At 36.3% G+C, this 22,627-nt stretch overlaps 1 pseudogene; it reads right to left on the minus strand.

Moving 5' to 3' along the window:
• Positions 1-21,537: 21,537 nt before the first annotated feature.
• Positions 21,538-22,251, minus strand: LOC118580128 (annotated as a pseudogene).
• Between the last annotated feature and the right edge of the window lie 376 nt (positions 22,252-22,627).

Consider the following 22,627-nt stretch of genomic DNA (forward strand, 5'->3'; position numbering starts at 1 on the left):
GCAGGATGCTTGTGATAGAGATTTGACCTGACCTTGGGCCAGGCAGGACTGGAGAAACTTCTGGCTACCATGTTCAATTAAAAAACCCTTACTGACAATTTTCTTAAAACAAGAGTATGCTTTAACTTCTAAAATTTCCTCTATCATTGCTAAGTCATGCTAGAGTAAAAGTGTGCACTTAAGATCCTCACCAATGGTTGAACCCTTCCTTATCTACTCCATTGACTGTGATCTTGTAAAACCAGATGAACTGGAATGACAGATTGAGCAGCCAAAGCATGTGCTCACCTCACAAGGCTCTCCTCGTTTTAGTGGTGTTTTCAGCTGGCTTCATCAGATTAGTTTTGATGGCTTCTAGTAGCATGTGTCTGAACCAAAGTAACTCTTCACATTTGTTGGCACCTTGCTTGATTCATTATTGATTTCATTACTTATCTCCCAGGCTTGCTGACTCCAGGCACCTTTGCTTTAATCCCATATCAGAAACCCTGGTCAATAATCTCTGCAGTTTCTGAAGGGGCTTGCCATTGCTTCTTTAACATAGTACATGACCTAGTAAATTAATAATATTATTATTGTTTATTTAAACAATTAAAAGTATTATTTGCATTTTGGTAAGTTTTTAAAAGCTATTTTAAGATTATTATGAATATTTATGTTAATAAAATTACCTTTCTCCAGGCATGGTTTGAAATTTAAGTGTGCCCTTGGTTAAACATTTGGCTAGTTATCATATAAATACAGAACTTTATTTTGCATTTAAGAGGTATACAATATAAAAGAACACCAGTTAAAATAGCTGTTCTTATGTCTTTTTATTTTGTTGACCTATGTCCTCAGTTCATGTATTAGATATACAAGCAATATTTTTCTTCATGATGCAATAATGGCTTATTTTCTTTCAAATGTTCTATTTGATCACAATCATTTAGACACACATACACACACATGCAAATAGCCCAAGACAATAAGATTTCTGCATCTCCTTATGGTACAGGCATGATGTATGCTATATAAAATGTTCTGAGAAAAGAGATTTACCATATATATAAAACTAATATATGCTCATGAGATGAAGAATTGAAAATGTAAATTATATTAGGGATTTCTGTGCTGCCTTTGTCCTGGACAGTCTTGTAAGACTAAGACAGTAGTAACAGGATCTTTGTAACTCCAGCTTAATTCGACAAGCTTCACAATCCATACCATGTTTTACACACTCCCCTGAATCGCAAATTTATATTTATATTCATGTTTGGTTTTTTCCTTTTATAAATAAGACAGTTTTATTTCCTTTATGTATTTAATTAGAATACACAAAAAATGAACATTCTCTTTGATTATTGTTGGGAAGTGGATTGCTTACATTTTATTTGATATTCATTTACATATGTGGACAATGATGCTTTTCCATTGCCCCCTTTAATTGTTATAAAGTTCAGAGAATTGGAATAAAAACTATATTATCCAGGCTGTCTCTATTAATGAAATAATATAATGGTAATATTTAGGTCCCTCAAATATATATATATATATATATATATATATATATATATATATATATATATTTTAAATAAAGATACCAATCTCAACCCCTGCTTTTTTTTAGATATTATCTTTACAGATATGCTGTTTTACTTTTTGGGTTAATATAAATGTTTTGAAATATATTAGTGATTTTCTGATTGACATGTAAACAATGTTGAATTATTTGGCAGAATGTTTTCTACACCCAAATGGTATGAAAAGGAAATTCCTCCAGTATAAGTAATACTAACCTATGAATGCCTGAAGACATGCAATGAAGCATGGAACCAAACTGTACTAATAGACATATCTATTAATGTATCAGTGTAGGTTACAGTGCATATATATACATGATAAAAATCATTCAAAACTTAAATCATATATTTTATTTCCATGGTTAAAAATAAAGTTGAGACTGCTGTATAGACAAATGTTTCTCACATGCAGTTTTCAAGATATTGTCTAAGGCTGCTGTCATAGCAGAACCAGCTTGTGGTAAGTACATTTTGAAGCTCACTCATAACACTTGGAATTTTCAGAAGATTCACTTATAAATTCATTTGTATTGCTATTGATAGTACTCAGGTTGTAAATGTCTGTGAGGAGACATCTGTTAATCCCCACTTAGATATTGTTTGGGTGGGAGCTTCACCTCAACCCCTGGCACCCTGGCATCCCTATATCCAAATAGTCTGGAATGTTTGGAAGGAGTCTGGTGGAAGATCCACCTCAACTCCCCTCCCCTATCTCTTTCCCTAAATCTGTCCCTTTAAACTGGCCAAACACAGCTCCTCCCTAAACCCACCCTTTCAAAGCCCACCAAACATAGCTCTTTCCCAATCCTGCCCCTTCAAAGCTGACCAGACACAGCTCCTCCCCAGACTGTCCTTTCAAAGCCTGCCAAACACAGCTCCTCCCCCAGAGAGGCTGAGGAAGACTCCCACAGGAGATATATGAACAGCATCCAGGAAAACAGGCTCTTGATTCTTCTGGTCTTGCAGTCTCTGTCTCCTCTCTAAGGGCTAGGGAATTGCCCCAGGAACACTTCACCCATTAAACATGGGCCTTCCAATTTGGTCTGATTCAGTTTGTTGCGAAGGCAGAGAGGCCTAAAACTTATCAGATATCTCTTACAACTCATCACAAAATCTGAGCTGCTAAGGAGAAAGAGAGAGGAAAAAAGAGAGAAAGCAACTTGCAATATATTCACTAGAACTAGCTCAGTCAATATGCTGTGCTCAAGAGTAATGAATTACACATAGACAACAAAACAGCAAAAGGCCAGTGGGAAATTCTCTGGAGATCCTCAACATTCATCCACACATTTGTTTCTAGTCCTTGATAGACATTTCCATGTCATGCCACTACTGTAAGTCACTTCCATTTTAGTACTAGTGCCTTACTTTGCCTCTAATTATTCATTAAACAAAGAAAAAGGACTACATGCTGAGCTCACCTGGGAAAGTAGAGGTCATCTGATATACCCATCTATAATTTGAAGTGCTGAACCAGAGTCATGTGAAGACTTAGAATAAAAATTGATATAATGGTGATGAATTGGTTCATCTAGTGAAGGTACTTGCCATTAAGGCTGATCATGTAATTTTGATTATCAAGACTATAAAATGGAAGGAATGGAACTAACTCCAGTTAGGAAGACTCTAATTCCAACATGTCTACAATAGGAAGAATGTACTCTCACCCCAGTACATAAACAAAAGTAATAAAAGCATATTTTTAAAACTAGCATAAAGTCAGTATAAAAGCAAGATATATTAGTCTACAAAGAATTGTACAACTAGGTATAGTAAATTTCCTACATAAATAATATCTTCATAGAAGCAGTTGGAAAACTGAAAGCTGCGTAGATCTTCATCACATAAATAAGACTTCAATCTTATGCAGAAATCACTAAGGAGAATATTCTTAGAGAATGTGTTAGTTCCTTTTTCATTAATATGAATAAATACTTGAAAAGAAACATATTAAAGAGGCTGAAATTGTTACAGATATTACCAGGAGTGGACATGATAATTATTAACTTTTACTTAAAAGAAATTTTCCCTTTTGTATCTTTTGCATAGAACTGTTAATAATAGCCAGGAGCTCAAATCCTAATCTCAGAGGATGGCATCATGTAAACTTAAAAAGATGATACTAGAGGAAGAAGAATAAGTAGCCCACTGCTAATGCTTAAAACACCTAGAAGTGTTACTGTGAGCCTTTCTTTAATCCTTCCTCAGAGGATATGACCTTTTACAAGTGTGACTGTACACTGCGGGGAAAGAAACAATCAGATTTTCAGGGTCTATTGGATATTGGTTCTGATTTAATGCCAATTCCAGGAAATCTGAAGAAATCTTGTGGCCATCCACTTAAAGTAGGGGCTTGTGTTAGACAGGTGATTAATGGAGTTTTGGCTGAAGTCTGATTCACAGTAGGTCTAGTGGTTCCCCAAATTTATCCTCTGATTATGTCACCAGTCCCAGAATGTATAATTGGGATAGATAAAGTTAGAAGTTGGTAGACTTTTCATGTTGGTTCCCTAATCTGTGAAGTGAGGGATATTGTGGTTGGAAAGACTAAAGGTAAGTCTTTAGAGTTTCTTCTACCAAGAAAATTAGTGAATCAAAACAGTATCACATCCCTGGAGAATTTGCAAAAATTAGTGCCACCATCAAAAATTTGAAAAATACAAGAGTGGTGTGTAACACGAATTGTTAGAAGGAGTTATTAATAAAACAAACCCAGAGCCAGGTATTGGGTTAAAGCTGGAATATCAGAAAGCAGAACGAGCAACAGCCACCTCACCTTGTTAATTATTCAGCTGATCCTGTTTCCTCAGACTGGAAGCCTCTGAGTCCTCATCTGAATAGATCTCAGTTGAACTGCTTCTCAAAAGTCTGAAAGCTTAACTAGGCCTAGTTCCCTGTCCTCACACCTTAAATACCTATCTGTTTCCTATCATCACTTCCTGGGATTAAAGGTTCGTGTTACCATGCCTGGTTGTTTCCAGTGTGGCTTTCAACTCACAGAGACTTCCTCTGCAAGTCTAGGATTAAAGGCATGTGTACCACTATTTTCTGGCCTCTATATCTAGTGGCTGTTCTGTTCTCTGACCCCAGATAGGTTTATTAGAGTGCACAATATTTTGGGGGAACACAATATCACCACTGTGGTACTTTCCACTACACCCACCTTTAACTCTCCTATCTACTGGTGCAGAAGACAGATGGATTGTGCAGAATGAAAGTTGACTATAGAAAACTCAATTATGTAGTGACTCCAATTGCAGGTACTGTACCAGATGTGGTGTCTTTACTTGAGCAAACTAACATATCTCCTGGTACATGGTATGTAGATATTTATCTAACAAATGGTTTTTCTCAACCTGTCCATTGGAATCACCATAAGCAATTTGCTTTCAGTTGGCAAGGCCAGCAATATACCTTTACAGTTTTGCCTCAAAAATATATTACCTCTTTAGTATTTAAGAAAGAATCATGATTGTCTCTCTTGTCCACTAAAAGCACATTGGATAGCTATATTGACACAATATGCTAATTGGACCAAGTGAGAATGAGTTAGGAACTACATTGAACTCATTGGTAACACATGTTCACATTGGAGGACACAAAATAAAAATCTGTTTTCGGGTTTCTAATATGGTGATGAAAGACACCACAACCAAAAAGCAAGTTGGGGAGAAAAAGATTTATTTGGTTTACACTTCCAAATTGTAGTCAATCATTGAAAGAAGTTATAATAGATACACAAATAGTGCTGAAACATGGAATTAGAAAACTGATACAGAGACTATGAAAGGGTGCTGTTTACTGACTTGCTCCAAAATCCCAAAGTTCTTTGCTGTTATTCACCTAAAGATGCCTGCTGAAGGCTCTAAAACAGTATCCTTATCTGCCACCAGCACCTCAATTACCATCAGGTCTGCTATGTCATATCATTCAAGTGGTAGAATGACCTGTACAGCAACCTGGACCTGTTGAAGAGCCTTCTCCTATCTCAAATCCCACACAAATCTACCACCATTCTGAGTAGTTTTTGTATCGGCTGGAGGAACACAGCCAAGTGAGGAATGTGATGTCTCCAGAATCCAAATAGGTCCACTAAATGCTGTGCTTCTTTCTTGGTGGTGGAAGTGGTCAGGTGCAGTAACATACCCTTCACCTTACAAAGAATAGCTGTATGTACCCCACAGCATTAAACTCCCTGGAATTTTACTGAGGTAGAAGGTCCTTATATTTTTGTTGGATTTTGTGTTAGCCAGGGTTCTCTGAAGTAACATTACTTATAGAATGAATCTTTCTATGACATCCTCTCTTTCTTTCTCTCCTTCTCTCTCTCTATACATATATAGGGAGAGATAGGAAGAGAGATCATATATGTTTGTGTGTGTGTGTATATATACTATATATATATATGTTGAGAGAGAGATGGGATTTATTAGAATGACTCATAGGCTATACCTAGCTAATTCACAATGGTGGCTATGAATGAAAAGTCCAAGAAATCAGTAGTTTCTCTTTCCTTAAGGATTTATGTCTCAGTTTGTCTTCAGTATATGCTGGAATCATCCTCTAATGACAATAAAAATAGACTTTCTAGCAAGGCAAGAATAAGCAGGCAAAGAGCAAAGCTTCCTTTATTCAGGCTTCCAACAAAAGGCATGGCACAGACTAGATCTGGACTAAAGACTTGTCTTTTAAAAGCTAAAAAGATCCAGATTAAAGATTTGCCTTCCTACCTCAAAGATCTAGAGTAGAATTGCATCTTCCTATATATAATTAAGAAAATATCCCTCATAGGTGTGCCCTCCATTTTGGGGTATTTTCAGATGTAGTCAAACTGATAACAAAGAATAGTCACCACAAGTCCACCCCTTGTCAGACTTGATAATTCTTTATGTCATGATTAATTTCTAAATTAAAATAATAACCAGGTCATAATAGTGCCTAAACATGATATAATTATCCCATGTATAACCTCAAAAGCACTATATATTTAATTTCTGTCACATTACAGGATGAAGAAATTGAGGAAAGAAAATACAAATTTGAAGCACTTATTCTTACTTACCGGACCAAGGTTATCTGATATGACCAGTTGAAGAATTAAATGAGGGTCAGATTGGAGAGGCCACAGCAAAACTGAGGCTGCGGAATTTTTGTTGAGATCAATCAGACTTTATATACCATTAACAGAATCAGAACATAGTGGCAATTCCCAGGATCAATAGAGTTGTAGCTGCCAGGGTACAATGATGTTTGCAAGCTATACAGGGTATATAAGATTAATATCCATGCTAATTGTTATGTGGGGCTTCCATGCTTTCTTGACTTCTACGGGAATATACAGAGAAACACCAAGTGGCCTGAACAATTCACTTCCTGAGTTTTTCAGGAACTGAAAGGTACACAGTGACCCAGGTGCTAACCATGGACTCTAATCTGAAAAATCTGACACATGCCTCCAAAGGCAGATAGACCAGGCCAAGTCTATGATTTCCCTTCAAGAAATATCTGTGCAAAAATATTCTTAACAAAATGTGGCAGAAATACTCATCTCAATTATACTCCTCTTTCTGCAACTGGTCATGTGACCTTAGCTGGTCTACCCATTCTGTACTACCCATTCTGCATTTCCTCCATCCTCAGCAAGTACCTCAGCCGGTCTTGGCTCTTTTCCTGAAGGAGTGACTGATATCTTCATTCCTAATAGGTCTATGCTCTCTGTCATCCTACCTGGATTAGGTTGTTGTAGTTTTCCACTGACTTTAATCACAGATTATGATAGCATCAAGAAATGTCCTGAAGAATTTCCTGCACTCCAGACAGAATCTTTCTTACTTCCATTCTCGAGAAGCAATCCAATTTCTTCATGGTAATCTGAATCAATCACCCCTCCTAACACTGTTATTCTTTTCTTAGCTTGTTGGTTTAAGGGCACTAAAAGCCCAAAGTAGCCAGGGGGAAGTTTGAACTTATAGTTCAATGGAATGCTTTATACGTTCATGATTGTATCTTGTTCTAAGAGGGAAGAAGCAAAAATTAACAATTGTATCTTTAAGGAAATTTAGGCTAAAAAACCCCAAGACATTTAGTTCTATAAAACATTACAGAAATAATACAGTGAAAGTAATTTTAGACTTTCAAAGTATTGTATTATTCAGTAAGATATAAACCCGATTCCCTGCAATAGCTGAAGATGCATTTCTTCTCATCATGTTCATACACACATATGTAGTATTTCATAATTCCAAAAATTGCAACAAAGAGTTAATTCCATACACAAATTAATTGATAACCTAACTGGAAAAAAAGTACATTCAACATAGTGTTGAAGACATTTTACATGAAAAGATTGTTCTGAGCCAGGCAGTGCTGGTACATGTTTTTAATCCCAGCACTTGTGAGGCAGAGCCAGGCGGATCTTTGTGAGTTCAAGGCCAGCCTGGTCTACAGAACTAGATCCAGGAAAGGTGCAAAGCTACACAGAGAAACCCTGTCTCGAAAAAAACAAAAAGAAAGAAAAAAGAAAAGAAAAGAATGTTCTGCATGGACATATTTGAAAATTGTACTACAGGAATAAATGAAAGTTTTAAATGTATGATTAAAGTAGGGTATACCTCTATATGAAAAAAAGTGATGTGTTCTGAATTTTTAAATTGGCTTCATTGTGCCCAATTTTCCAGTGCTTCTGTGGGATATAACATTATACATATGTTTTTTGAGACAGCTTTGCACCATTCCTGGAACTCACTTGGTAGTCCAGGTTGAGCTCAAACTCACAGAGATCCACCTGGCTCTGCCTCCCAAGAGCTGGGATTAAAGGCGTGCGTCACCACCAGTCAGCTTAACATTGTATGTTTTTAAAATTCTATAAGAAGTGGAGATAAGCCCTTCCTGTTATGTCCAAGCATGACCAAACTCACAGGTTATGATTTTTGGACTTTAAATAATTTTAATGATATTCTAAAATATTTATTCATTTTTACATTTTATTTTCTTTCTGCTTGATAATTCCTCAGAGAATGATGTTTAGCATTTTAATATATATTTCTGTGCTTACACTCTGACTTAATTATTTCTGAATATTCATTAGCATATTTATAGTGACTTCTTTTAAATATTCAAAATTACATTTACTAAAAATATTTAACAATTTGTTAGTGAAAAATAAAGTATTAGTTATTCTTTGTTTTATGGTTTTATATCAAACTATGTTTTTCCTTGTCTATTTCTAATATTTTCAAACGTACACTATATGGAATCATTTATATCACAGATATTTATCATTTTTGACACTATGAAAATCACTTACTTGCAAAATATACATATATATATGTGTGTGTATAATATTGCACAAATAAATGTATAAAAGAGATTTGTTGAAAGATCAAAATTATTTGTTAAAATTTCCATAAAGTATAAAATAATTTCAATTCAAATATACCTGCATAAAACCAAAACAAATTAACAGTATAGGCAAAGAATGAAATAATTCTCAGGCTCATATTTATTTTTAATCATTTTCATTGAAAATAGATAGTAGATAGAGGGGTAGAGGAAACAAGGGGAACACAGAATCAAATAAGCATGGCACATAAGGGCGGACAGAGACTGAAGTGGCAATCAGAGCCCACATTGGTCTGTGCTAGGTTCTCTCTCTCTATATATATATATAAGTTACAATATGTTAGCCTGGGATTCTTGTGGGACTCCTAACAATGGAAGTAGGGGAACTTTGCTCAGACCTTATATGAGAGTTTGTGCCTAGTCTTATTGTATCTTGTTAGGTTGTATGGAGCTGATATCTCTGAGATGCCTGCTCTTTTCTAAAGGACAATGGATGAGGAGTGGTTCTGAGTAAGAGTGGCAAAGGGGGCTATTAGGAGAAATGGAGGGAGGGAACACTATTATCAGGCTGTATTATATGAGATAAGAAAAAATAAAAAGTACTCTGTGTGCATGCGCGTATGTGTGTGTATGTATGTGTGTGTGTGTGTGTGTGTGTGTGTGTGTGTGTGTGTGTGTGTGTGTGTACTGCAAAGCATAACAACATTTAGTATGCTAGCTGTTAAGAACCATGGCTTGAGAGGGAAGGACCCCCCCAACTCCATCGGGAAATGGATGGGTCTAGAAAAAATCATCCTGAGTGAGGTAACCCAGACTCAGAAAGACAAACTCATAGGAGGTATGTACTCACTCATAGGAGGATACTAGATGTAAAACAAAGATGACTAGACTGCTACACAACTCCAGGGAGGCTACCTAGAAAACGGGACCCTAGGAAAGACACAGGGATCGCCCATTGACAGAGAAATGGGTGAGATCTACATGAACAACCTGGCCGACAGTGGGAGTAATGAAGGGCAAGATTTGAGGGAAAGAAAGCTTAGGGGAGCAGGAGATGCTAGCTGGATCAAGAACAGAAAGGGAGAACAAGGAATTTCAGACCATGATAAATGATGACCACATGAGAACAGGAATAGGCAGAGTGCTGGAGAGGTCCCCAGAAATCCACAATTATACAACCCTGTAGACTGCTGGCAATAGTCGAGAAAAAGCCTAATCTGCCCTAGTCTGGTGATCAGATGGCCAAACACACTAACAGTCATGATAATAAATGAAGACCACACAAAAATAGGCAGAGTGTGCCAGAGGTCCCCAGAAATCTACAATGATATATCCTCTGTAGACTGCTGGCAGTAATCAAGGGAGGGCCTCATCTGACCTAGTCTGGTGATGAGATGACTAAACACCCTAGCAGTCATCTTGGAATGTCTATGTCCTTTGTATGTTTTTATTTTTTCTTAATTATTTGAGAAATTTCATATATTGTTATTTTGATCATATTCAGCAGCTCTCCCTTCTCCTCTCATATCCACCCAACTTTGTGCTCTCATTTTTCCTAACCCCAGGGATTTCTATCAGTATTTCCTATATACCCTTATGTGTGTGTCCATCCAATGGTGCATATTAGACATAGCAGAGGCCATACAATTAAGGAAAGCTAAGTAGGCAGCTATCAATTACCAATTGCCCCTAAGCTAGGAGTGGGACTTGTGCTAGCCTTTCCCCTCTAATCTGAGAGTTTGACTGTGCTTGATCTTACACAGGTCTTGTACACGTTGTCCCAATTTCTGTGAGTTCATTTGTATAGGTGCTCTGCTCTATTTTATATATACCACTATACAACTATAACTATAACTGCTAGTCTTCAGTCACATCAAAGACCTGAGAAAGAATATAATGGTACCTGAGAAATGGAAGATGGATGCAAGCAACTTTCAGGAATCTTGCAATAGTAGACAGAGACAGCTAGCAGCCTGGACAGTCGCCTAATGTTTCTCAGCATTGTTAGTGCATTCAAATTGGCTACAGACCTACAGTATATGACAGACCATTTTCAGAAGCAGGAATTCTGAAAGACCATCTTACCCTGTCTTGGCCGAGTTCAGAAGTTACTTTTCCTTGTGTCCTGCTTGTCCAGAGGGACAGCACTTGTATTGTCAGCAGTTGAGGCAAGGGCAGTCCTTTGCCCAATAGGCCATTTGTGCCAAGAAGACAAACTTCCAAATGGAAATGTCTTAGAAGCCCAATGTTCTCTCAGGATCAAATTGGTGCTGTCAGGAGCAATTATGTCTTATGTCAACAGAATTCTAAGTTATTTAAATGCCATATTCTCCTGGTCCATGAAGTGTTTGAGGACTACCTGTCCATCTCACATATGTTATCTGTGAATCTGGATAACCTAACTAACAAATATAGAGATAACAAGCATAGGTGACTATAAATCTAGAAGTCTTATCTACCTAAATAACCTAAGGACTAAGGCTTCCTGTAAACAAGGTAAACAGTCTATAAGCAAATGTATGGTAAAGGACAATGTCTTCAAAATTGTGATAATAAACAGGATATTTATAACAGAGGTAGGAATTTATAGTACAATATGCAATATGACAATAATCTTAAATATATATCAATATACAGAATATCCTAAACAGAAGTAGAACATATATACAGTATGTCAGATATAAATTTATATTTGTATGAATATACAAATATTTCAAATGAGAGTAGAAATATGTGTACATTATAACAAATATAGTTCTGTATTTGTATCAATATACAAATTATCTTAAACAGGAATATAAAAATAATTTACTTTTGTATCAATGTATAAGAATCCATAACAGTGGAAATTACAGTGCAAATTCTCTAAGACTGCTATTTTACTAAATTTTTCTAGATTGAAAGATATATAGATGTTAGGCAGTGAGATTTTTACCCTGTATAGCTTTGTACCAATAGATTCTCTTATTTCTGCTGTATACATCTGGATATCCAAGGCCTTATGATCTCTGGAAGATGGGTATTTTCATTATTCTGGAAAGACAAAAACAGAACCCTGCCCCAACCTTTGATTGTTAAATTTTTGTTACAACTTGTAGAGATGTCCTATCGGTGGATGAGCTTTTACTTTTCCTCATCAAGGGGTTTCTCCTGTTTGAATTGAATTTTTATTAATTTTGCTGGTATCCGTAGCTTTTCTTCTCCTGCAGAAACACAAGCAAAACCCCTCCCCCAATGTAGGACATATCCAGATTTCCATTCTGAGGTTAACACATCTTTGACATAAACTGGTTGGTTTAGCTCAGGAGTTTTGTCTGTCGTCCAAAATCTTTCCACAGATGTTGTTCTTTTCTCATCAGCATTGAGAAAACTGCAGCTAGCTCAGTCGGTAGAATGTGAGACTCTTAATCTCAGGGTCATGGGTTCGTGCCCCATATTGGGTGCCAGGTATTGACTAAAATATTAAGGCAACTAACTCCATGTAGTTAAATGGGAGGTTTATTTGGTGGGTAACTTACAAGTGAAGGTACAGGTTTACAGGGTCTAGGAAAGGTGTAGCACAGTCCAACAGTGTTCTCTGGAGAACTCTTCTTGGTCTACCTCTATTGCCCAGAGTCCAGGAACCAAGAGAGCCATATCATCCAGATCCCAGGTCTTCAGGGTCCTCTCCCGGCACCACCTTATAGGCGTGATAGTTACCAAAGCCTCAATGAGGATTGGAACTTCCAGATCAAAGCTGGAATGGCTACCCACTACACAGAGATCTGGAAGTAAATGTGCCACAGACCCATAGTGAAAAGCAGTTACAGAAGAAAGGGGGCAGATAAGGAAAACTCTAAAATATCTGAGAACAGGAGGCTTAGATCAGGCTGCTATATGATCAAGAGAGAGATAAACCTGTCCTGGGCAGATGGGATCTAGCCTCATTTTCTGAGGATAATTGCGAAGTAGGATAGTCCTGAATTAGGGGCCAATGAGAAGGTGCAATCTCTGAAGTATCTTGTCTGCTACTAGGCACACTGCTGTAGAGACTATGAAAGTCCAATCAGAAAGGTGCTTGATAAGTGCAGCTTTCTCACTTCATCAGAATATCCAATGCTTAGCATGTTTTAGAATTATGGAGACAAGTCTCAGTGCTATGGTTTCCTTTACTACTCCTAACGCATTTGGTAGATACTTATAGCTGGAATATTAGCCACCAATTCTACAGAACCTTCCTATTCTACAGATTATTGTGGTAAGCATGACAAACAGAAGCTCCTGGTTTTCAGACAGAAGCTAAAATAGAAAGTGAAGTCTGTCTAGGTGAACCACTATAGTACCAGTGGGTGTAGTTTGTCTAGCATTTTGATGTACAACACATTGCCAAGTATCTATTGTGTTGTCATCATGGCAATGAAAATATATCCACCTTCATTTATGATGATACAAATCTCATTCAGGACAATAGGTCCTCAGAATATAAACACTTAATGAAGGACCTACCTGTGACCAGGTTAGTGACTAATACCTTTAATATAAACACTTAGGAGGTTGAGGCAGGAAGATGAAGGGTTCAAGGTCAGCCTAAGATATATATATATATAAAGCTTGAGACAAGCCTAGACTGCAGGAAAAACTTTTAAAATATTGATTTCCTAATGCCATAATGTTAGATACTAGCTTCCAGTATATAGAATACACTCACATTTAAATATTTTTAGGAAATATTTTTTAGAATAATTACATAACACACTAAATGGTAAAACACCCTATTCATAGAAAAGTAAAATTTATATGAAAAGTTTAGAATACATGCCTGTTACATTGGCTTTATATATGGTTATTTCAGAATAGTATTATTATCTATATTAAAAATTTGATAGCATATTAAAGTATTCTAATTTTATTTTAAAATTGTATATTATTAAGTGTATAGGAGAGGTAATTTTCTGCAGTGCCTACTCTGCACAGCAGTTGACAGCCTCTCTGTAGTACAAGAATCACGCTGACAGCCAGTGGGTAATGTCCCAGAGGGGTTGTTCTACAGGACCATCAGAAGTCATCCTACTTTTAATCTAGTTTGAAAAGCAAAGATCTCACCATTGCTGAATTTCTTAAGGCCACTCATCTACTTTATGTTTCCTGTGATATATAGTCTAATCTAGCTTAGAGGTGAAAGACACAGTTAAGGAGAATTTTGCTATTCAGCACTCTGAGTCTAAAAAGCCATTAATGATCATAATGGATGCAGCAACAGGAAAAAAAATGTGCCTTGTCTTTGTAGGGATTGCACTTTGCTAACAGAGCTGACTCAGTCCATGCCATTAGATTAATATTTTTTTCCAGTGAGAAACCCTATTTTGTATGTTTATATTAGACCAAATTAACATCGCATAGAAAAATAAAGTGCAGTCAAGTATATAATAGAAATTGTTCCTCTGACTTGCAACTTCTACATGTTTTTTGAAATCTTTCTTTAATTTCAGCCAAGATTTCCTGAGTCCCCATCTTCAAGCCCTTTAACAGAGAATTGACTCTCTCCAAAGTCTCCTCAGTATGACTCATCTTTCAACACTTCAGCTTCAGAAAATGTGTTTGCTATTACAAAGAATAGCATTTTGGGGACAGTCAATGGTATCCAATAATTCTGGTATAAATTTCTTCCTTTTGTGTGAATGTTTTAACATATCTAATGTTTGCAAACTCAGATCCTGCTGTATCTCCTTTGCAAATCTGACTTAATTAAAAATAGCCTATATTAGCAATGATTTTTCAGCAATTGGTTTACAGTCAGGAATAAACCTACCTAAGGCCTTTTTCAATTTTTAACTGTTGGAAACAGCCTTTTGTTATACATGATTAAAAGAGGAAAGAATCTTAAGTGGTCAAGTTCCCTCTCTTTATCTCTTATTTTCATTAACACAATTAATTATTCTTCATTGTCAAAATACTTTTTTAAAAAGTCTTGATCAGCATGCAGCAATAATTATATGAGAATATTTTCATGTGGAGAAAAATATCTTCCATTCATAAATGGGAACTCAGTTTGACTTCAAAAGACTATTCTTTTGTAGCCTGTCTTCTCAAGATTATCATGTTTCAGTAGTCATTAGAAAACACACACATATAACTGAGTATTGGCTTGATATCTTGCCTTCTGTACCTTATAGTTTTTCAGTTTTTTGTTTAAAATCCAGAGACGTTTAGAGAAGTTTGTGATCTTTACATTCATCACAGGGAAGAATGATTAGAAATTTGGGTATCTATATACCCAAAGAGAAACAGAGTACACTGGTTAAAAAAAAAATCTATAAAAACTTCTATCAAAGAAAACATGCTCCTGGTAGACATTGGCTAGAGATGGCAATAATATGAAAACGTAGACTTCCTAAAATTAAGAGCGAATTTAAAATGAAACTAAAGATAAATTAAGAAAATACTCATTGTCTACATCTGTAACCACTACACTCTGCAAACTGAAGCAGGAAACTCATAGTTTTGACCATTTTAGATTCCATATTGAAACTCTTCTAAGGTGAATAAACACAGTAATAAATGGACAAGCAGATAGACAGAGAGAAAAATAAAAAATAAAATAAAAATAAAACAATACAAACAAATAAATGGTTAAAAAGATAAGTAACATGTTAAAGAAGATCACAATTGCTTACATTACAAAAAACACAACTAACATACTAGCTACAAAGGAAGGAAACTGAAAGTTCAAGCATGAATCAGGTACTAAGCAATCTCATAACTTAGATAAAATTTATTGGGTGTCTGGTAAGTGATCTCTATGATATCACTTCCTGATGTATGTAAAGTTCACTAGGAAACACCAAGCAAAACCTGTGGTCTTACATAAATTATAGAACTTTACACTGACCAAAATACTTTATAGTGGTAAGTATTGGTACAACCTAAGAAAACAATTCTTATTTTTAGCTGCAACTACCTTTATGTGTTAACCAGAGTAACAAATGGTATATATTTATTTTTATATTTGATAGTCTACATGTCACACAATTGTAATATTGACAAAACTCTTAATCTCTTAAACCCAATTTATTATAGAGATTAAAAAAACAGGTTAATTAATTCCTTGTGTGGACTAGCTGTTCAAGAGTCTCAGTAGATAGGAGGCACACAGTAGGGGTTTCATGCTTAGTAACTATATGAAAACAAAGACAATAGCAGGAAGTATCACTGGGCCTTAAGGAAAGCTTTTTCTTTACTGTGCACTCATTAAATCATTGCAGTGAGTAATAACCTTTCCTTGGAGTGCCTGCTACTTATAGAAGGAAGTTCAAAATCAGCTTAATGTTGTCAGAGCTTCCAAAGAAAAGATAGGAAAATAGATAAAGTGGGAAACTAAGTAAAGTATAAGATTAATATTTGATATGTATATCATGAGCCATTTTAAAATAAATTTAAATTATTCAAGCTTCATAACACAATTTTCAATTGAAAAGCATTTGATATAAGTTACTGAGATACCATTTGCCCCTAATATAAGATTTTGAGTAGATTTGTATATTTTTGTGACTTTTTTCTATTTCCTTTTCATATCCATAATACATTGGAATTAATATTTGAATAATGGATGCTTGTCTGAAGTAACTTACCTGTCAGAGCTATGACATTTGAAACTAAAATTATTTATCACAGGAATCCAGGCTTGAGTTGATTTATAAGCTAAAATTTAATGGAAATTGCATCAACCTTGAAGTTAGGAAACTCAAACTTCTAGTCTTTAATTTCTGTTTGATGAAAACTAAGGGAGAAATATCCATTATGTTTGTGCCTACAGTTCTTCTAACACATAATATGAATGTCAAATTAATATTTTATACAAAATTTACAAAGTTATAAAGCATTAAGCAGCTGTATTCTCTTAACATTTGCTATTTCAGTAGGTATAAAATATTAAAACTAGTCACTCTTTTTAATAAACAAATTTAATGTTAAAGAAAGTTAAACAAAAGTATAATTACAGTTTGATTTTTAAAATGAAAGTGTTCCAAAAAGGAGTGACTGAAGAAAGTTTTAAAGGTCTAAGACATTTGCACAGACCCTTAAATGACAATTGCATAGGATAACTAATTTTTCTTTCTCTTATGCTACCAATACATGAAGATATTATGCAGATGAAAGTTGAGGCAAAAATTCTCAAAAGAAAGGTATTACAAGAATAAAGATCATGGTAAGGAGAAATATATATATATATATATATATATATATATATATATATATATATATATATATATATGGTGGTGCATGCCTTTAATCCTAGCACTCAAGAGGCAGAGGCGGGAGGATGTCTGTGAGTTTGAGCCCAGCTTGGTCTACAAAGCTAATTTCCACTGTAGATCAGTGGGATTTTTTTTATTACCAAAAGTGTTTGTCTCTAGTTTTTTTTTTTTTTTAATTATATTTGTGTTTTAATTTTACATATCAGCCATGGGGTTCCCTGTCCTCCCCCTCCTGCCCCCTCCCCTGCCTTCCCCCCATCCCCTCCCCTCCATTCCCATCTCCTCCAAGGCCAAGACTCCCCTGGGGATTCATTTAAACCTGGTGGATTCAGTACACGCAGGTCCAGTCCCCTCCTTCCAGGCTGAGCAAAGTGTCCCTGTGTAAGCCCAAGGTTCCAAACAGCCAGCTCATGCACTAAGGACAGGTCCCGGTACCACAGCCTGGATGCCTCCCAAACAGTTCAAGCTATTCAACTGTCTCACTTATCCAGAGGGCCTGATCTAGCCAGGGGGCTCCTCAGCTGTTGGTTCATAATTCATGTGCTTCCATTCATTTGGCTATTTGTCCCTGTGCCTCTCCAATCTTGGTCTCAACAATTCACACTCTTACAGTCCCTCCTCTTTCTTGACAATTGGACTCCTGGAGCTCCACCTGGGGCATGGCTGAGGATCTCTGCATCCACTTCCATCAGTAATTGGATGAGAGTTCCAGCATGACAGTTAGGGTGTTTGGCTACCAGATCACCAGACTAGCTCAGTTCAGGCTTTCTCTTGACCATTGCTAGTAGTCTACAGTGGATACATCATTGTGGATTTCTGGGGAACTCTCTAGCACTTTGCTTCTTCCTGTTCTCATGTGGTCTTCATTTATCATGGTCTGTTATTCCTTGTTCTCCCTTTCTGTTCTTGATTCAGCTGGGATCTCCTGCTACCCTAAGCTCCCTTCCCCTCGAACCTTGCCCTTCATTACTCCCATTGTCGTCCAGGTTGTTCATGTAGATCTCATCCATTTCTCTGACATTGGGCAATCCCTGTGTCTTTCTAGGGTCGTTTTTCAGAACAAAGCATGGGAAGGACTGTAGCTGGAGAGTTTTCTCTCTGGGTCCTAACAAGCCCTGGCAGTCCAACAGCTCACTTATAAAATAAACACACTGATGCTTATATTATTTAAACTGTTTGGCCTAATGGCTCAGGCTTCTTGTTATCTACTTATAATATCTTAGATTAACCCTTTTTCTATTAATCTATACTTTGCCACGTGGCTTGTGGCTTATGGGTGCCTTATATCTTCCTTGTCATGGTGGCAGCAGCTGGTTTTGTCTCTCTCCTCAGCCTTCTACTTCCCAGAATTTTCTTCTCTGCTTGTCCCAGCTATACTTCCTGCCTGGCTACTGGCCAATCAGTGTTTTATTTACTAACCAATTGGAGCAACACTTTTGACATACAGAACATCCCACAGCAAAGAACTTAACCTGGCTGTACTTGTACTAGTTTTATATTTTTGAAAGTTTATTATGGCCATATCACATGCATCAAACTTACATATTTTAAGGCTTAAGGGAGAATATTGAAACAATTTAGTGACAGGATATAAGTAAAGGAACATTACAGGCAATGAAGTGATAAATTTAGGAAACGGTCCAACTGAAGAGCTCAATTTGAGTATACTCATGTGTGAGTCTGTGAGGAAAATAAGAGGAAAAACAGGAAAGTGTGGCTTCTAAAGATGGGGAAAAGTGACACCATGCAATGTTTAGAAAATGAAGACTAGAAGGCATTCAGGGAATGTTGCCTGTAGGATATCCAGATGAATCTTCACAGAAGTAAATAAACCTATGCAGAGGAAAATGAAATTTGACAGACAGGTGGATGCAATAATTAGGACTCATGGAGAATTAATTGACAAAGAAAGAATAAAGTGTACTTGGAAGCCACAAGAGCAGAAACCATTAAAAAATGACAATGAAGAAACTGTAAAGTTCTCAAATATCTACCCTCAATAGTGAGAGAGTAAATTGAATAGGAATATACACAGTAAAATGTTCAAGGTCTTATTTGTTTGTAAATCTCTTTTCATCTTTGAGCACTATTCATTTAAAAAAACTCAATAGCTAATATCAGGTAAGTATCACAAGTATCACAATTTCAAAATCAAACAAGCAAGTTTAGAAATGTCAAATGCCTGTGAGTAGCCAATTAGACAAAAGTGACAAGTTTCAGATATCATTTATAATTTATGTGAAATAGATGACATCTTGCTCTCCATAGTTTTATTTTCCTCGACCTAGGTCTCAGGCAAATTCAAAGGAAACGTGTTGTGAATGAAGATGTAACAATTCGATTAAACTCAATCTCATTTCTTCAGGAAGCACTCACACTACCACTGCACTTTTAACTGAATGCAGTGTTTGGGACTTGTCTAAAAGGACTGGTATTTCCTAATGTAACCAGATAACAAGGAAAGGAACCATAAATCAGTGATTGGGATTTGTTTTTCAATTTCTTCTAGACTCATTGCCTCCCATCATCAACATTTACAGATCATTTACAGTGTACTCGGCACAATAGAACTTACAGAAAACACTGTCCCTGTTTTTGAGAAACTTACATTCTAAAAGGAAAAAAAAATACAAATGTGCAACTCCTTGTTGTTTGATGTTTTCAGTAAAGCACACTACTTAGGGTGGGAGTGTTGTGTGTGACTTGCCCTACCATTATTTGAGAAAAGGATGTATTTTAAAGGGAGACTGTTATAGACCAGTCAGGGTAGGATTTCCAGGCAGTTAAGCACAAGTTCAACAGCAGAGAGTTGTGCTGCAGGAGAGGGTGAAAGGGGTCTGGGGGGTGCAAGCAGAGGAAGCAGGGCACCTTAGACACAGTGGAGTGAGGAAAATCCTTTGGCCTTTTCCCAAATACATAGGCACCAAGAAGGAATCCTTATTGACAAGACAGAAAGTGACGAAGGCGACCCTATGCACCCGACAAACAGAAATAAGGGAAGGAAGTCAGAGCAGGCTGCCAGAGCACCAAGAAATGCTTAAAATCCAAGAGTGTTTGGGCAGCACAGAACTTAACATTTACTGCTACCCAATGGTATGATGGAATAAGAACGGACCAAAATCATCTTTGCTCAATCTTCACTCCACTCAGAAAAGAAAATCCACTTCAATTCCTGAGATGGAAGGCAAGCAGGAGGACTTTTTGAGAAAAGTAGGTGTGATAGCATTTTTGTTATGGTAAAGTGTGTGCTCAAAATAGGTAAAAGTCCATTAGCTGCCAAGAGGGAATAAGGAATCTGCTTCCAATAATATACAATTCTCTTAATCAAAAACTAATTTATATGAAAAGCTGTAAAGAAAATCGCTGAAAAGTCCATTCCTAATCCTTTTATTTCACTTACAAGTACTGTACTTAATGCAATACACGTGTTCTTAACAATTATGCTTGTTCATGAAAATTTCATAAGACATCGAACAAAGCTATCTATTGTCTCAAACTATTTCCCTGTTAACTAATTTTTATAGTACGTGGCTATTAGGCAGGTATCAGAGAAGAAGAAAAAAAGATTGCAAAAGCAAAAGCACAACAGAACGTTAAATATCTAGGATTATGTTTTACTACTAAGCCTGATACACATGCAGCAGTGAACACTAAACAATTCATTTTATTGCCTCTTTACTATTACATTTGTTCTTAGATTTCCTTTATATATACATATATATATATATATATGTATATATATATACATATATATGTACATATATATAATATGTAGCAAAAACAATGAAGCTAAATAGCAGATAACATTACAAATAATGTATTTTGAACCATTTTTCCCCGACTGTAGTAAATTGGATCATAATTTTGTGTAATGATGTCCTCTGAGACTGTGCTCAAGGGTGTATGCATGTTACAACAGGATTCCAATTTGCATCCATGGGATGTCTGTTTGTACCAGAGCTTTGCAAGTGTTCCACACCTTGAAATATCCACATTTACTAAACTGACTGGAACCAATTATCCCTTTTTTTATCCAGCATCACAAACCAATATGCAGGTAGTCTGTATGTTTAGACATGGAAGTAGCTTTAACACAGCCCTTCTGAAGCCACAATATACCAAAAGTACTATGCCAAACATGTATAACTCTTATAAAAATTCCACATTCTCATATTGGCCACATCAAGATAAAAATGAATAACTCCCTAAAGTTAATTGGCTCTACTATGTTAATATTAAAACACAAAAATCACATGGGAAATATAGATAATAAAATAGAAGTAACAAACCAAATACAAATCAAAAACACACAAACAAAAACCTATTTGTGGAACAGTATGGATGACAAATGGTCTACCCTGTGAATTTTAGAATGAGGCAAGCAAAAGTAAGAAGGCCAGTTAAATTTCTTCCCCTTCTCTGGCTTCTGCTTTGTTTACTTGGATATCTAATGTCCTCAGTGTCAAGTGATCTCTCAGTAACTGCATTGTTAGCATGCTATCTTTGTTCAATTCTTCACTTAATATATCGAGTTCAGCAATGTCTTCACCAAAAGCTATTTTTGTAAGAAAGCAGCCCTTCTCTGGGGATTTCAGAATCTCATAATAGAACACAGAGGGCTTTAGAGCCAGACTTAGTCTGATAGGATGTGTTCGTTACATTTCCTTTTTGCTGATCACGTTTCTTGGTATACTGGCTTGGCTGTAACCAGCCTGCAATTCCTTTCTCATCAACAGCAGCAACCTCAGCCAAGTAATGGGAGTAGTCACCCTTCATTTTCAAATGGGAGACTTTGATCTCTGCTTGTGAAGTATAAAGGAAGAACTATTCCAAACGAGACCATGCATCATTGCAGATGTCTCCTAGCTCAGTCTCAATTTTCTCTCTGTATTCTCAAGCCATCTGTTGCTTTCTCTCTCCACTTTCTATTTTGCTCGACACTTGAGACCACCGTCCAAGATGATGTATAGGCTCTGGAGAGAAGATTCTTCTCCTCACTAGATAACTTAGCACCTTGATTGCTCAGTTACAGGTATCATGCAGACAGTCATATCATTATTTTGTTCAACATGCTGGGCCAGTTTAACTTGCTTCATCAGCTCATTTTTATCCATAACTGGATATTCTGTGTCCAGAGTGGGTAGAAGTGCACAGACCTGGCTTAACGATCTTTGGAGAGTTAAGCATTAAATGTCTTCTGAACATGACATGGCCATTGCACACATGAACACACAGCAAACTGGTTACTTACACAAGACGTGTATATAATTAAACAAGTCAAAAATTGCAGGATAGAGGATGGGGAATTCCTAAAGATCACTTTTCTTTGAGTGGTGGTCCGTCATAGATTTCCTGTGCTCTAGTGAACAATACCACACCCATGTACATCCAGGTAGTATTAATTGCACTAAGCAGGTAATAATAAGGAAGTAATTAAATAATCAAGCAAACAAATTAAGAATATGGTGGAAGAGGTATTGTGGATGGTCC

This window comes from Onychomys torridus, chromosome 3, assembly GCF_903995425.1.
Source record: "Onychomys torridus chromosome 3, mOncTor1.1, whole genome shotgun sequence".
Taxonomy (NCBI): Eukaryota; Metazoa; Chordata; class Mammalia; order Rodentia; family Cricetidae; genus Onychomys; species Onychomys torridus.